General features: G+C 47.9%; 1 protein-coding gene across 2 annotated transcripts in view; it reads left to right on the top strand.

Annotated features, from left to right (window-relative positions):
• The window catches only part of DZIP1L (DAZ interacting zinc finger protein 1 like), a 282,067-nt gene that overhangs the window by 15,485 nt on the left and 251,796 nt on the right, over positions 1–14,786 (top strand). Inside the window, exon 1 of one of the 2 annotated variants that reach the window (XM_063915530.1) lies at positions 441–799. The exons of the other annotated variant lie outside the window; for it this stretch is intronic. The gene's annotated coding sequence lies outside the window, so the exon portion shown is untranslated. Of the gene's footprint in view, positions 1–440; positions 800–14,786 lie in introns of those variants that run through there. 2 annotated transcript variants of the gene reach the window in all.

Genomic DNA, 14,786 nt, shown 5'->3' with positions numbered 1-14,786 from the left:
GCAACTATGCCCATTGTGGTTGCTGGCCGGCACGTCCGGACTGCCAGTACGTGACGTACTTCCGGGAGTCGCATCGCGCAAGTGGGTCCAGTCATGTGACCAGGACCTCGATGTGCTTCTTGCGGCCCTCGCGAGTATTGGAGCCGGTCAGGTGCACGCAAACAACGTCACGTGACCGGCGTCTCTTATTCTTACAACCTATTACAGTCTGGTATGCGTTCCAGATACAGGAAGCATACACATGCGGTCACATGATCGCGATATTGAACCAGGAAATGCGTTTATTATTCTACACATTGTATATAAATAATAATAAACAAAAGTGGTCTTTAAACATATATACACTTGTCTCCACATATTAATAATAAATTAAACTGGATATAGTTTTATTTTTTACGTTATTTGATGATTGTAAATTAAGTACAGCTGCTAACACTGGGCAATTAGCACAGCCTTTAAAAAGGGCAATTTCACAATGGACACACACACACCTTGACAAAGCTGTTGACACAGCAAAACGCGTCGGTTTGCCGAGGCCCTCACTACAGCTAAACATCCTGATCCTGGAATACGCCTAGAAGTCCTTCACGCCTTAAACGGGGAACTTGTTGGTGTCCGAGAGAGGAGTACGAGACCATGCTTTCAATAGGACTACAATTGTCCATAATCAAGCCTTGAAGGTTCTCCATCCACTCCGTATGGACTATACATCTCTACAAGTGCTATCTACACCCCCTGGACTGTGGCATCTTCTTCCAAAGGATTCTATACAGGAGACTGTGTTTGGCCTCTATAAGTGGTAATATATCCAATGAAGTGTTGTGCTGTGTTTGCCCTATTTTACAAATTTTAACATCTATTTTTAAATTTGTGGTTGCAACCAAAAGCTAATTTTGTATATATAAAAAGTTATATTGTCTATATCCAGTGTATAGCGCTGTATATCCTTTCCTAGTATTATTCCTCAGGGATTAACTACCCCTGTAAACAGCTGCTTTGGGTTAAACATCACATTTTGAAGCGCCGGGCCCATTACCTTGGTGATTTTCTTTTGCACTTTTATGTAAAGATGCCACACTTGCATGCAACGTATGCCACATGTTCATCCAATCTGGAGACGGCACAACCGACGGGGACACACCACTCATTTGCTCCACCTCCTCCTTGGAGAAGCCTTCCTCCTCAGACATGTCGACACACACGTACCGACACCCCACACACACAGGGAGTTACCTATAAGGGGACAAAACCCCAACCAGGCCCTAGGAGAGACAGAGAGAGAGAGTATGCCAGCACACACCCAGCGCTTAAAAACACTGGAATATATGACCAGATAGCGCTGTTATATGTATATAATTGTAATCTCCACTCACTGCGTCGCCAAAGTGCCCCCCTCCTCTTTTTTCCAGCCTGTGAAGCTCAGCAGGGGAGAGAACAGGGAGCCAGCGTTTCTCATGCAGTCTCTGTGGAGAAAATGGCGCTGGTTAGTGCTGAGGATCAAGCCCCGCCCACCTGACGGCGGGCTTCGGTCCCATCAACTTTCTATAGAAAAATGGAGGGGTTACCGGATTTACTGTGCCACAGCCTAATCCATGCTTATCAATGCCAAATATGAGGAATATTGCTGCCTAGGGCGCCTCCTCCCCCCCCCCCCTGCGCCCTGCACCCTTCAGTGCCTGCTTGTGTGTGTGTGACTGGGAGCAATGGCGCGCAGCTTACCGCTGCGCGCTTACCTCATGAAGATCTGATGTCTTCTGCCGCCTGATGTCTTCTTTGCCTTCTCATACTCACCCGGCTTCTATCTTCGGCATCTGTGAGGAGGACGGCGGCGCGGCTCCGGGACGAGCCCCAGGTGAGACCTGTGTTCCGACTCCCTCTGGAGCTAATGATGTCCAGTAGCCTTAGAAGCAGTGCCCAACTTAACAAGCCAGCTCTGCTTCTCTCTCCTCAGTCCCACGATGCAGGGAGCCTGTTGCCAACAGGATTCCCTGAAAATAAAAAACCTAACAAAATTATTTTTCCAGTGCACCCATTCTCCTCTGGGCACAAGATCTAACTGAGGTCTGGAGGAGGGGCATAGAGGGAGGAGCCAGTGCACACCCATACTAAAAGTACTTTTTAGGTGCCCTATCTCCTGCGGAGCCCGTCTATACCCCATGGTCCTTATGGAGTCCCCAGCATCCTCTAAGACGTAAGAGAAAGGGGCACTACTGTGGGCACTATGTATATAAGCAGCACTACCGTGGTCATTACTATGTGATGTAACATGAATCAGGGGCACTACATACGGTGTAATGGGAATAAGATTGTACTACTGTGACATGTAATTTGAATTGGGGGTACTATTGTGTGGCCATGCTGCTTCTTTGTGAGGTCAATGTCCCTTTATAAAGTATGGGAAGCAGGGCACTAATGTATAGTTTGCAGGAGGGGTGCTGAAAACACTAGCAGCGGATCCACTTAATGTAAGAAGGGGGCTGGCGGGGTCAAATGAGTTCTACCACCTCTCCAGGACCACTTTAAGCCCTGTCTAGGAACCAGCATTGCATTAAATGCCAGTGACCAGAGCCATATAAGGGCAATGATGTGTCCTGTGTCAGTCCTGTCCCCGCACGTGTAACATCATGACATCAGAGAGGGGATTGGACCAGGAAGCAGAGCTCTTGTACCTGCAGCGGCAGGATTCCATTCCAGGCAAGCAGTCTGCAAGCCATACAGAAATGTCACTAAGCAGTGACTGTGCTGCCCCCTTGTCCATGCCCTGTGGGTAGCACCACTGCTTGCACAGCCCTAGTTACCTGCCTGCCATTGACACTGCATGTCAAATGCAAAATGATCGCTTATACTTGAGGATAATATAGTTCTGTGGAGCAGACAGTGTACACAAAATGTTGCAGCAATGCAAACACTCTGTATTGCAAATTCTAATTAGTGTGAAGTCATTGGAAGCAAGTGGGAAGCTGTGCTGCCCACAGACTTTATGCTGGCCACTGCAACCGTCATTAGTATCTGCTTGCAGAAGCCCCATGCTAGGTGCGAGAGATCCATCAGGAACAGGCTTACCTTCCCTGTATGTACAACTCAGAATCATGGAGCGCTTTTGATACACAGTGACACGGCCACAAGTCAGAGGGGTTCCGTGCTCTCACATTGTCACCACTCGTGCATACCCTCCTGAAAATCGGATGACCCTCCTGGCACCCTGGAAAGGCAGGCAAGTCTCCCGATAACGTGATCTGCGCTGAATCGCATCATCGTAGCCCTACCCCCTGCTCTACAGTGCCTGTTTCCTCTGCACTGTAGAGCGGGGGGGGGGGGGAGTCACAATGATGCATTTTCGAGGCCACGCACCTAGCATTCCCACCGTTCTGCTGACTATGCCCCCCGCAAGCCAAGCACCCGCCCGCCATGCCCCCTATGCACCAACCATTCTGCCCCATCCCGGAAGAGGGGGCAGCCTGCTCAGCAAGTATGATTTGCACCCGTGCAAATCCATCGGACTCCGAATCAGGCCCTGTATGTGCATGGGAATATGTATCCTACATCTAAACTAGTTGAAGTTGGGCAATGCAGAATGTATATTGCAAAGGATTATCGCCGATCTACCAATGTCTTTACAGGTGTTACCCCTGGATAAATGCAGTGTATCTGAAAAGTTGTTTGGCCACTCAGAAAGTTAGGGGAACTGCTTGTTATTTAGTCTTCTACCCTTTAGATCAGGCATGTCCAAACTGCGGCCCTCCAGCTGTTGTGAAACTACATATCCCAGCATGCCCTGACACAGTTTTGCTGTCAGAGAATGCTAAAGCTGTGTCAGGGCATGCTGGGATGTGTAGTTTCTCAACAGCTGGAGGGCCGCAGTTTGGACATGCCTGCTTTAGATTATTTAAGTATCATAGATACACATGGCACATCTGCTGTTTTGAGCTTCTGCTTTGTGCCAAATGAACACGTGCAGTTAGTGACATACTCGGGTGTGTCCTATGAGAAGAGGGGACCCCTGTGCAGTCTCTGAGTGCCCCTCCCCTCGTTCACCTTATGCCATCTTGTTTCACTCCATTTACATCCAGTGATCTGATCAGTCTGACCCAAATAAGTAAATAGAGCCCTTTCCTCCTGCCACCTCATCATTTTGGGCCAAGTGCTTCTGTGGATGGATCCCACGGATTTGTGCAAACTGTACATGTGCTACAGAAAGCACTCGCAGACTAGGCATGCGTTTTACCATGCATATACACACAGACGGAGATTGAAACTGCAGACGAATTGATATTAATGATGGCTGCTGCTAAGGACGGAAAAACAGCAGGTGGCAAAGCCTTCCGCATGAAGACCGTCAGGGCCGTCTTTTTGTATGGGCTCAATGGGCAGTTGCCCAAGGGCCCGAGGAGTATAAGTATGATAGCTGGGGGTCCTCTTTTTCCAGGTGTACCAGATTTTTTTAAATCAGCCCTGGGGAACTGGAGATATCCAACTTCTGAGCCTGTTAATTGCTCTTCCCAGCCAGATATCTTGGGTTCTGTCTGACTTAGAGTTTTGAAGAGGGTATACTTCAAAAGCTGGGACTATCCCCTTTCGGTGGACACTGGCAGCTTGTCTCTACTATGCCCAGAACCAGAGATATCAGCCTTCCAGCAGCTGGTCCCTGCACCAGCTCCACATCCCTGGTATGCAGTTTTTTATGTTCGTCAGTAAATTTCTTAGCCTCCTGATCTCTGATCCACAAGTCCCCAGTACCTCCTGAAAGGTGGGACTCTCTAGTTTATCCCATTGACAGCTAAGAAATCTATCTCCAGGAACTGGAGATATCTGCAGTCAAGCAAGTTGCCCTCCCACTAGAAAATAATGAATATTAACTCCACTCCACTATCCATCCCTCCCCTCCATATTAAACACCCCCTACCACCCTGGAAGTCATGTACTGGGGCCCCTTCATTCAGCCCAATGCCCCTTTCTACAGTTTAGTGTTCTCCCTCCCGCCCCATCTCCCATCATCTTTGCAGTAAAGGAGTAATTAGCAAAAATTACATCTCCAGGTCCTACATGCTGAGCGGAAGATAAAACACCCCCTACTGCCCATGGGACATACAAGCTGCCACTGTTAGCACCCCCAACCCTGCCGCTGGAGCATTGCTTTGCCCAGGGGCCTATGCTGCTGTTAAGACGGCCATGCACTTATCAAGTTCATTCTACAAAATGATAGGTAATAGCTGATAAGTGCTATCTCAAAGCGAATTGGTCGCCATGGGCAACTTCTGCACTCTTTTCACTGCTTCATACATCTCCCCCCTGGTCCACTACTGTCATTGTCACATAAAAGACAAGTTTATCGCTTAAGTTAATGGTTCCCAAACTGGATACTGTGGCACCCTGGGGTGCCTTGGGGCACTTGCAAGGGTGCCTCAGTTTGGTAGCCTAGGACCAACTCAAATTATTTATGGTCAATGTAATATGCAAAACAAGGGTTTAATGTTCTTTGGCTACATAAGCATGTATTCCTTGGGTCCCCTGGGAGATGCTTGAGGGGGGAGACAGATGAAAGTAGCCCAAAGCTTCCAATCAGAGTCTAGTTGTAATTTACCATACCAGTTGTCATAATATCAGTTTTATATGTTCGTTGGTGGATTGCTCTGACTCCTGAACTCTAATCCCCAAGTCCCTAGTACCTCCTGGAAGGTGGGACTCTCTAACTTTTTTTTATCCCATTAATAAATCCCCTGGAGATATCTGCAGTCTATAAGCTGCCCTCCCACCAGAAAATGATGAATATTAAGCCCACTCCACTATCTATCCCTCCCCTTCATTCAGCCCAATGACCCTTCTACAGTTTATTGTTCTCCCTCCCACCCCCATGTATTGTCACCAGCAGCGGCTGCTGCCCCTGGACTGCAACGCCAACCAAAGACTGCAAGGGGGAGTCGACCAGCACATATAAACATGTCAAGTTGTATGTAACATACAGTATGTGCTGGCTGCCTTACCCGGGGATCAGCAGCTGCTGCAGCACACACGGGACACAATCACAGTGCTCAGCCTGTCTATCTTCAGTAAGCCTGCCCCAAACTCCTGTGGCTGGTTTCAGAGAAGTCTGGGGTTGGGCTTATAAAAGATAGCTGAGCACTTTGTCTGTGTCCCATGTGTTCTGCGGCAGCTGCAGATACCCGGGTAAGGAAGCCAGCACATATGTTACATACAACTTGCCATGTATGTTTATATTTGCTGGCTATATCATCTTTGTATTATTCCTATAATTTTTATAGTCAAAACCCATCACCAAATCATACAGTATATATGTATGTGCAAATCTGGCTCTGATACTAGCCAGTGCCTCCCCAGCCATTGACCTCACAACAACTCATTGTGGAATGGACTCCCAAAAGCTTGGCACCAACATTAATTATTTAGGTGTATTGCGTCAGTGCCATAGCAAGGCACTAATGAGTCCTGCCAAGCTCTGATGCCTTCCCCCCAACAAGGTGTCGTCATGATGTCATGGAAGGGCGTCCAAGGACACACAGTATGGTTCTCAGCTGGCTATCCAGGCTGCAAGGTGCTGTTCAAGGCAACCTGCAAGCTAAATCCAGATGTCACCAGGGCAGTGATGGTGCTGGCCATTGGGCTTGTTGTCTCTCACACCCCTAGTTACTGCCCTGTGTTGGTATTCAGCCTGCAAGTAACCTCTCCTTACCTTACTACCGTCTTCCATTCTTAATACATACGATATGCCGGCAGATTGGATGCCGCCGGTCATATGACCAATACTGGCATCCTGATGCAGAGAATCCCAACAGGGGTTAGGTAAGTATGTTTACCCTTACCCCCCCTAACCCTCCCTTCCTGCAGCCTAACCCTTCCTGGTGGTGCCTAAACATAACCCCACTCCCTGCAGCCTAACACTAACCCTGCCTTCCCCACAGCCTAACACTCCCCGGGGGTGCCAAACCCTAACCGCCCCTCCTCGAAGTCTAACCCTAACCCTCCCCCCGCAGCCTGCACCTTACTTCATCCATGTTGGTATGCCGACATCTGTATTCCAAGCAGTGTTGGAATTCCGGCGTCAGTATCCCAACTGCCGGGATCCCAAACCCCGGGATCCTGAACGGAGCCCCATCCCTCTATGCTTTGTACCTTTCTAGTGCAATGCATTGATCCTCTCACCACCAGTAATAGGGTAAATTGTTGGCCCCTGGTGGCAGTGAACTGACAACCTCCCCAACTATTGACATGCCTAATGTACTTATTTACAGTTACACAGTTGGCAGCATGTATCCTTGGTACTGCCTATATCTTCATAACTTAGGGGGTAATTCAGATGTGATCGCAGCAGCAAATTTGTTAGCTAATGGCCACAACCATGTGCACTGCAGGTGGGGCAGATATAACTTGTGCAGAGAGAGTTAGATTTGGGTGGGTTATATTGTTTCTGTGCAGGGTAAATACTGGCTGCTTTAATTTTACACTGCAGTTTAGATTTCAGTTTGAACACACACCACCCAAATCTAACTCTCTCTGCACATGTTATATCTGCCTCACCTACAGTGCACATTGGGGGTCATTCCGAGTTGATCGCAGCCAGCAACTTTTTGCTGTTCGTGCGATCAACTAGACGCCGCCTATGGGGGAGTGTATTTTAGCATAGCAGGGCTGCGAACGCTTGTGCAGCCCTGCTATGCTAAAAAAGTTTTGTGCAGAACAAGACTAGCCCTGCAGTTACTTACCCTGTGCGATGGATCCAGCGATGAAGGTCCTGGAATTGACGTCAGACAACCGCCCTCCAAACGCCTGGACACGCCTGCGTTCGGATCTCCACGCCCGGAAAACGTTGAGTATCCGCCCCGGAATGCCTCCCCGCATTTAATCTTCTTGCGATCGTTCTAGCGATCACTTTCTTCTGGTCGTTGCCCGGCGACAACTGTCAACGACGCACGTACGCATTGCGGGCGCCGCGCATTTCCGACCTGTTCGCACTGCAGCGATGAAACGCTGCGTGCGAATGGGTCGGAATGACCCCCATGGTTGCTAACAAATTTGCTGCTGCGATCAGATCTGAATTAGGCCCTTAGTCTTACAACCCTGTTCCTGATCTCTCATGCACATATTAGCAGGCTCTCTTTTTAATTCCTGCAGTTCAAAATTTAATGTGGTGATAGAAAATCTTTGCAGTCACCACATCTTGGCGATAATAAAGAAACTCATGAAGATCAGCACACAGGGAAAGTGCTGCTGTGCAGCCAGTTGTTATTAGTGGGATAATACTGACACTAGGTGGACATTTCATGTACTGCAAGCTCTATACTGATGGGACTTCGGATTCCATGGCCCTCATTCCGAGTTGTTCGCTCGCAAGCTGCTTTTAGCAACTTTGCACACGCTAAGCCACCGCCTACTGGGAGTGAATCTTAGCTTATCAAAATTGCGAACGAAAGATTAGCAGAATTGCGAATAGACACTTCTTAGCAGTTTCTGAGTAGCTCCAGACTTACTCGGCATCTGCGATCAGTTCAGTGCTTGTCGTTCCTGGTTTGACGTCACAAACACACCCAGCGTTCGCCCATACACTCCTCTGTTTCTCCAGCCACTCCCGCGTTTTTCCCAGAAACGGCAGCGTTTTTTCACACACACCCATAAAACAGCCAGTTTCCGCCCAAAAACACCCACTTCCTGTCAATCACATTACGATCACCAGAACGAAGAAAAAACCTCGTAATGCCGTGAGTAAAATACCAAACTGCATAGCAAATTTACTTGGCGCAGTCGCACTGCGGGCATTGTGCATGCGCATTAGCGACTAATCGCTCCGTTGTGAGAAAAAAATAACGAGCGAACAACTCGGAATGACCCCCCATGTACAGTGGGGTCATTCCGACCCAATCGCACGCTGCAGTTGTCGCAGTGCGCCAGCGCATGCCAGACGGCCGGAGGCCGTCGTTACCTAGCGATCGCCTTTGCCTGATTGACAGGCAGAGGTGGTCGCTGGGCGAGAGGGGGTGGCACGGCGGCGTTTGCCCGTCGTTTTCGGGGCACGGTCTGGCCAAAGCAGGCGTGGCCGGACCTTGCGGGGGGCGGGTCGCAGCAGCTGCGTGACGTCACACGCAGCCGCTGCGACCCGGGGCAGTGACGAGTAACTCCCGGCCAGCCGCAGGAACTGCGCTGGCCGGGAGTTACTCTTCAAGTACAAAGCATCGCTGCTGTGCAATGCTTTTGTACTTGTGGGGAGGGGGGGGGGCCCTGACTGACGTGCGGGGCGGACTAGTGCTGGGCGTCCCCCCACATGTCTGGGAAGATGATGGTAGCCGTGCTAAATTTAGCACAGCTACGATCAACTCGGAATGACCCCCTATGTTTTAGTGTTACATCACAAATGTTCTATGAATGCTAGCACTTTTCAAGTTAGAAAGTCAAATATCGGAGTCATCTGATGGGATAAACATGGTGAATTCAGGGTGTTCCTTGCAGAGTACACATTTTATACCCATACGCAAAAATAAGATTACATTATAGGAATGTTGCTCATTGCGGTTCCTGTTAAGATCCCATAAGGGGTCTCAACTCTACTAACCAATACAGAGTGACTTTACCATGCTCTGACCAATCGGAGCAAAGCCGCTTTGTATTGATTAGTGTGACATGCTGAGAGCCAGTCATACATAGTGTGTAGTTATTGTGTTGACATGTAGAATATCAACATCGTAATGTTGACATGTCAACACATTATTTTAGGGTTAGGTTTCATTTAGGGTTTTTGATAGGGTGTTGCTGTAGTTAGGGTTAGGCTGCAGTTATGGTTAAGACTGGGTTCAGTTTAAAATACCATTGTCGACGTACTGCCTGTTGACATCCTGGCAATACCGACATTGTGGCTGTTGATATACTGAACATGCAGACATCCAGAATGTTGACGTTCAAACATTATGCAACCAATGCAGTGTTAGGGGTGCAATACATTTATTTATTTTGCATGCCTGGGAAGCTTTGTTTATTACACTGAAAAAAATGTAATTCAACTAGGACACTCAGACTTCCCAACTCTAACTGTGCCTGCTAAGTCTAAATTCCTCCCCTTTCCCCTGAGGTGCAACATAGCTTTGCCAAGGTGCAGTTCTGCTCTTTTCTTGCTTATTTTCTTTAAACCTGCCGTTTTTCCAGATTAGCCGCGGATCCACGTGTTTTGTCGAATTAGCGGCCAATTCCGACAGGTTTTTTTGGGCCGTTTTCTAAAATGCTGATCTGACTTCAAAAAATGTCAGATCGGCATTGTCGAAAACGGGCAAAACCTGTTGGAAATGCCCGCTAATTGAATACTGACCTGTTGGAGAATCCGACAGGCATTGAATAGACCTGTGTGTCTGCATAAGCCCCTGTATGATTACTTTACAGTATAAATTCAGTCTTTTACCACTTAACTGACAATTTTATTTTTCCAAAAAATGCTCAAAAATTGTCCGTTTTTTTATGAGTGACTTAGGTGCAGTTCTGAAAGTAGGGTGGTACGGAGTACCATTATGAGATATGGTCAGCCCACCGCTGGGGCAGAATTTATAAGGGGCATTTTTGTAAAATGGTGTCAGAGGCATAACTGTGTGTGGCATAATATGTAATAGGCATTACGGTGTGTGGCATAATGTGTAAGAGGCATTATGGTGTGTGGCATAATTTCGTTTTGTGTAGCCACGCCCCCTCATGACATGTAACCACACCCATTTTTACTATCAGTACTACTAAGAAAAAATTTCTACTTGCACCACTGCTTAGGTGTAGAATGTGTATTTAACCTTATCCAAAATGATTATATATATATATATATATATATATATATATATATATATATATATATATATATACTGCTCAAAAAAATAAAGGGAACACAAAATAACACATCCTCGATCTGAATGAATGAGATATTCTTATTAAATACTTTGTTCTTTACATAGTTGAATGTGCTGACAACAAAATCACACAAAAATTATCAATGGAGGTCTGAATTTGGAGTCACACTCAAAATTAAAGTGGAAAAACACACTACAGGCTGATCCAACTTTGATGTAATGTCCTTAAAACAAGTCAAAATGAGGCTCAGTAATGTGTGTGGCCTCCACGTGCCTGTATGACCTCCCTACAACGCCTGGGCATGCTCCTGATGAGGTGGCAGATGGTCTCCTGAGGGATCTCCTCCCAGACCTGGACTAAAGCATCCGCCAACTCCTTGACAGTCTGTGGTGCAACGTGGCGTTGGTGGATGGAGCGAGACATGATGTCCCAGATGTGCTCAATTGGATTCAGGTCTAGGGAACGGGCGGGCCAGTCCATAGCATCAATACCTTCGTCTTGCAGGAACTGCTGACACACTCCAGCCACATGAGGTCTAGCATTGTCTTGCATTAGGAGGAACCCAGGGCCAACCGCACCAGCATATGGTCTCACAAGGATCTCATCTCGGTACCTAATGGCAGTCAGGCTACCTCTGGCGAGCACATGGAGGGCTGTGCGGCCCCCCAAAGAAATGCCACCCCACACCATTACTGACCCACTGCCAAACCGGTCATGCTGGAGGATGTGGCAGGCAACAGAACGTTCTCCTTGGCGTCTCCAGACTCTATCACGTCTGTCACATGTGCTCAGTGAGAACCTGCTTTCATCTGTGAAGAGCACAGGGCGCCAGTGGCGAATTTGCCAATCTTGGTGTTCTCTGGCAAATGCCAAACGTCCTGCACGGTGTTGGGCTGTAAGCACAACCCCCACCTGTGGACGTCGGGCCCTCATACCACCCTCATGGAGTCTGTTTCTGATCGTTTGAGTAGACACATACATATTTGTGGCTTGCTGGAGGTCTTTTGCACAAAGGTGGAGGTTGCGGTCCTGCTGCTGGGTTGGGGCCCTCCTACGGCCTCCTCCACGTCTTCTGATGTACTGGCCTGTCTCCTGGTAGCGCCTCCATGCTCTGGACACTACGCTGACAGACACAGCAAACCTTCTTGCCACAGCTCGCATTGATGTGCCATCCTGAATGAGCTGCACTACCTGAGCCACTTGTGTGGGTTGTAGACTCCGTTTCATGCTACCACTAGAGTGAAAGCACCGCCAGCTTTCAAAAGTTACCAAAACATCAGCCAGAAAGCATAGGAGCTGAGAAGTGGTCTGTGGTCACCACCTGCAGAACAAGTCCTTTATTGGGGGTTTCTTGCTAATTGCCTATAATTTCCACCTGTTGTCTATTCCATTTGCACAACAGCATGTGAAATTGATTGTGAATCAGTGTTGCTTCCTAAGTGGAAAGTTTGATTTCACAGAAGTGTGATTGACTTGGAGTTACATTGTGTTGTTTGTGTTTCCTTTATTTTTTTGAGCAGTGTATATATTTGTAAAATATTAAGTTTTTTCCCCAAACATTGGACCATCCGTCAGCGACCCTCGCGACTTTCATTTTGACAGCTGCCAAGTACACAGGGGAGGATTGGGGGGGGGGGGTTACTTTACATTTCCCCAGTGGCTGCTATTGTCTGCAACTACCGGGTGGGAGGTCCCGTCGTGCTGACCGATCTCGGCAGCACAGCAAATGCTGGAGGAGGGTGCTGGAGGAAAGAGTGACCTTCCAGTCCCTCTGAAAGCGGCAACAAAAGGAAAGGGAAGTCTATCTGACTAGTCACATCCTGTGCGACCAGGTCAGATAAAGCACTTGCAGTACAGGCAGATCTGACTATGGTGGTCATTCTGACCTGATTGCACGCTAGTTTTTTTTGCTGCTCTACGATCAGGTCAGAACTGCGCATGCATATGCACCGCAATGCGCAGGCGCGTCGCACGGGCACAAAGCGAATTGTTGCTGTGCGATGGGATTTCCGAAAAATCCATTTGCATGGATGATCGCAAAGAGATTGACAGGAAGAAGGCGTTTATGGGTGTCAACTGACCGTTTTCTGGGAGTGTTTGGAAAAACGCAGGTTCCCGGACAGGCTGAAGTGATCGCAAGGGCTGAGTAAGTTCAGAGCTACTCAGAAACTGCACAAAATGTTTTTGCACAGCTCGGCTGCACATGCGATCGCACGCTTGCAAGGCTAAAATACACTCCCCTGTGGGTGGCGACTATGCATTCATTCACATGGCTGCAAAAAACAGCTAGTGAGCGATCAACTTGGAATGACCCCCTATATTGTTTGTGGTGCCATGCAGTGTAATGAAGGATGGAATGAGATGTCGTTCCATCGTACATTGGCTAGTGTATACCAGCAGTCTCGCCCGACCATTGGCAAGATTGGCAGTTATCCACTATGTACCCAACTTAAGAGTACAATCAGAAGTTTGTGATAATAATTCCTAGGCAGAAGTGCTTTGGACTTGTGCAGAACCTTTTTGTCAGTAGCAGGTCTTCAGTTAGAAATGTCTTCTCTAAAGAACTCACATTCACAGAATGTTCAAGTGGATCTCAGCCCATATGCACGTAATCCCATGAGTACACTTAAGACTGTTTCAATTATCTTCATCATCCTTTTCTGTAATGAAAATGTAATTGTGAAAACATTTTAGTACCAGGTATTCCTGTAATGCTTCATCCATGGCTGTTTGCCAAACAGCTGGAGATGAAGCTATTCAAAGAGGAGACAGTTGTACAGAAATGACCATTATAATGACCCAATGCTCATTATAATGCATTAATTTGCTTTGTCTTCATTCGTCATTTGTAAATGACCTTCTGTTCACCCAGCTTAAGTAAAGGGACCTCCTCCCAACCAAGCTACAAAGATGTCCAGAGGTGATTTTCTGCGCTCCTGCTGTCGCTATTGATGGTCGCTAGGTTTCATGTGCTATACATCAAATCTATCCCTATCGCTAGCAACCTTGTTTATGCTAAGAAAGGATAGAACATGATCTTTCCATCCTTCCTTAAACTTGTTCTAATGTGTATGGGCAATCCCATCGCTCCAGTGTGTTCCCAGCTTGACATCTGTGGGCTACATGTAAAAGCAGGCAGTATTTACCTGCCACAAAAAAAATATAAATGTATTTGCTCCCCTTGCATGGCAACATGGTTTGTTCCAGACACAAAGTTACTTGCTTTTTTTGCTTTACTTACAAACATGAATCAGGTCCAGGGTACGGATTCAGTATGATATCCTGGCTGACGGTATGCTGGCAGTCAGAATACCGATTCCAGCATTCTGTGTAAATCCTGACAGGGGGAGGTAAGACTGTTTCCCCCTCTCCTCTACCCCCTAACCCAAACCCTCCCTTTCCGCAGCCTAACCCTAACCTCCCCCTTAGTGCCTTACCCTAACCTCCCCCCCGGTGGTGCCTAAACCTAACCCCCCCTTCCACGCAGCCTATCTCTAACCCTTACTATGCCACCCCCTTTAAACCAGGACATTCACGAATTACACAGGTTCTGTGCATACTTGCCTACTCTCCTGGAATGGCTGGGAAGCTCCCAAAAATCCGGTGGCCCTCCCAGCCCCTCAGAAGAACAGGCAAGTCTCCCGAGTAGTGAGTAAAGTGGGCTTTCCTGGCAGTCGATGACTCAATTCTCGCTGAATCGTGTCATCGTAGCCATGCCCCCTGCAGTATAATACTGGTAATCTAATCATTACAGAGTGGGGCGTGGCTACAATGATGCAATCACGGTCAACACGCCTCCTTTCTGCCCCTGTTCTCCCCCTTCAACACATCATAGCTCCGATCCGCCCCCCTGCTGAGCCCACCTGGCTGCTCTCTCCCTGAGAGAGAAGCCAGGATGTCGGCAACTATGGTTCAGAACCTGTATAATTTCTGTAACGTCCTAGAGGATGCTGGGGTCC

This window comes from Pseudophryne corroboree, chromosome 4, assembly GCF_028390025.1.
Source record: "Pseudophryne corroboree isolate aPseCor3 chromosome 4, aPseCor3.hap2, whole genome shotgun sequence".
Lineage (NCBI taxonomy): Eukaryota > Metazoa > Chordata > Amphibia > Anura > Myobatrachidae > Pseudophryne > Pseudophryne corroboree.
The sequence above is the reverse complement of the archived record's forward strand: the minus strand, read 5'-3'. Positions and strand labels throughout refer to the sequence as shown.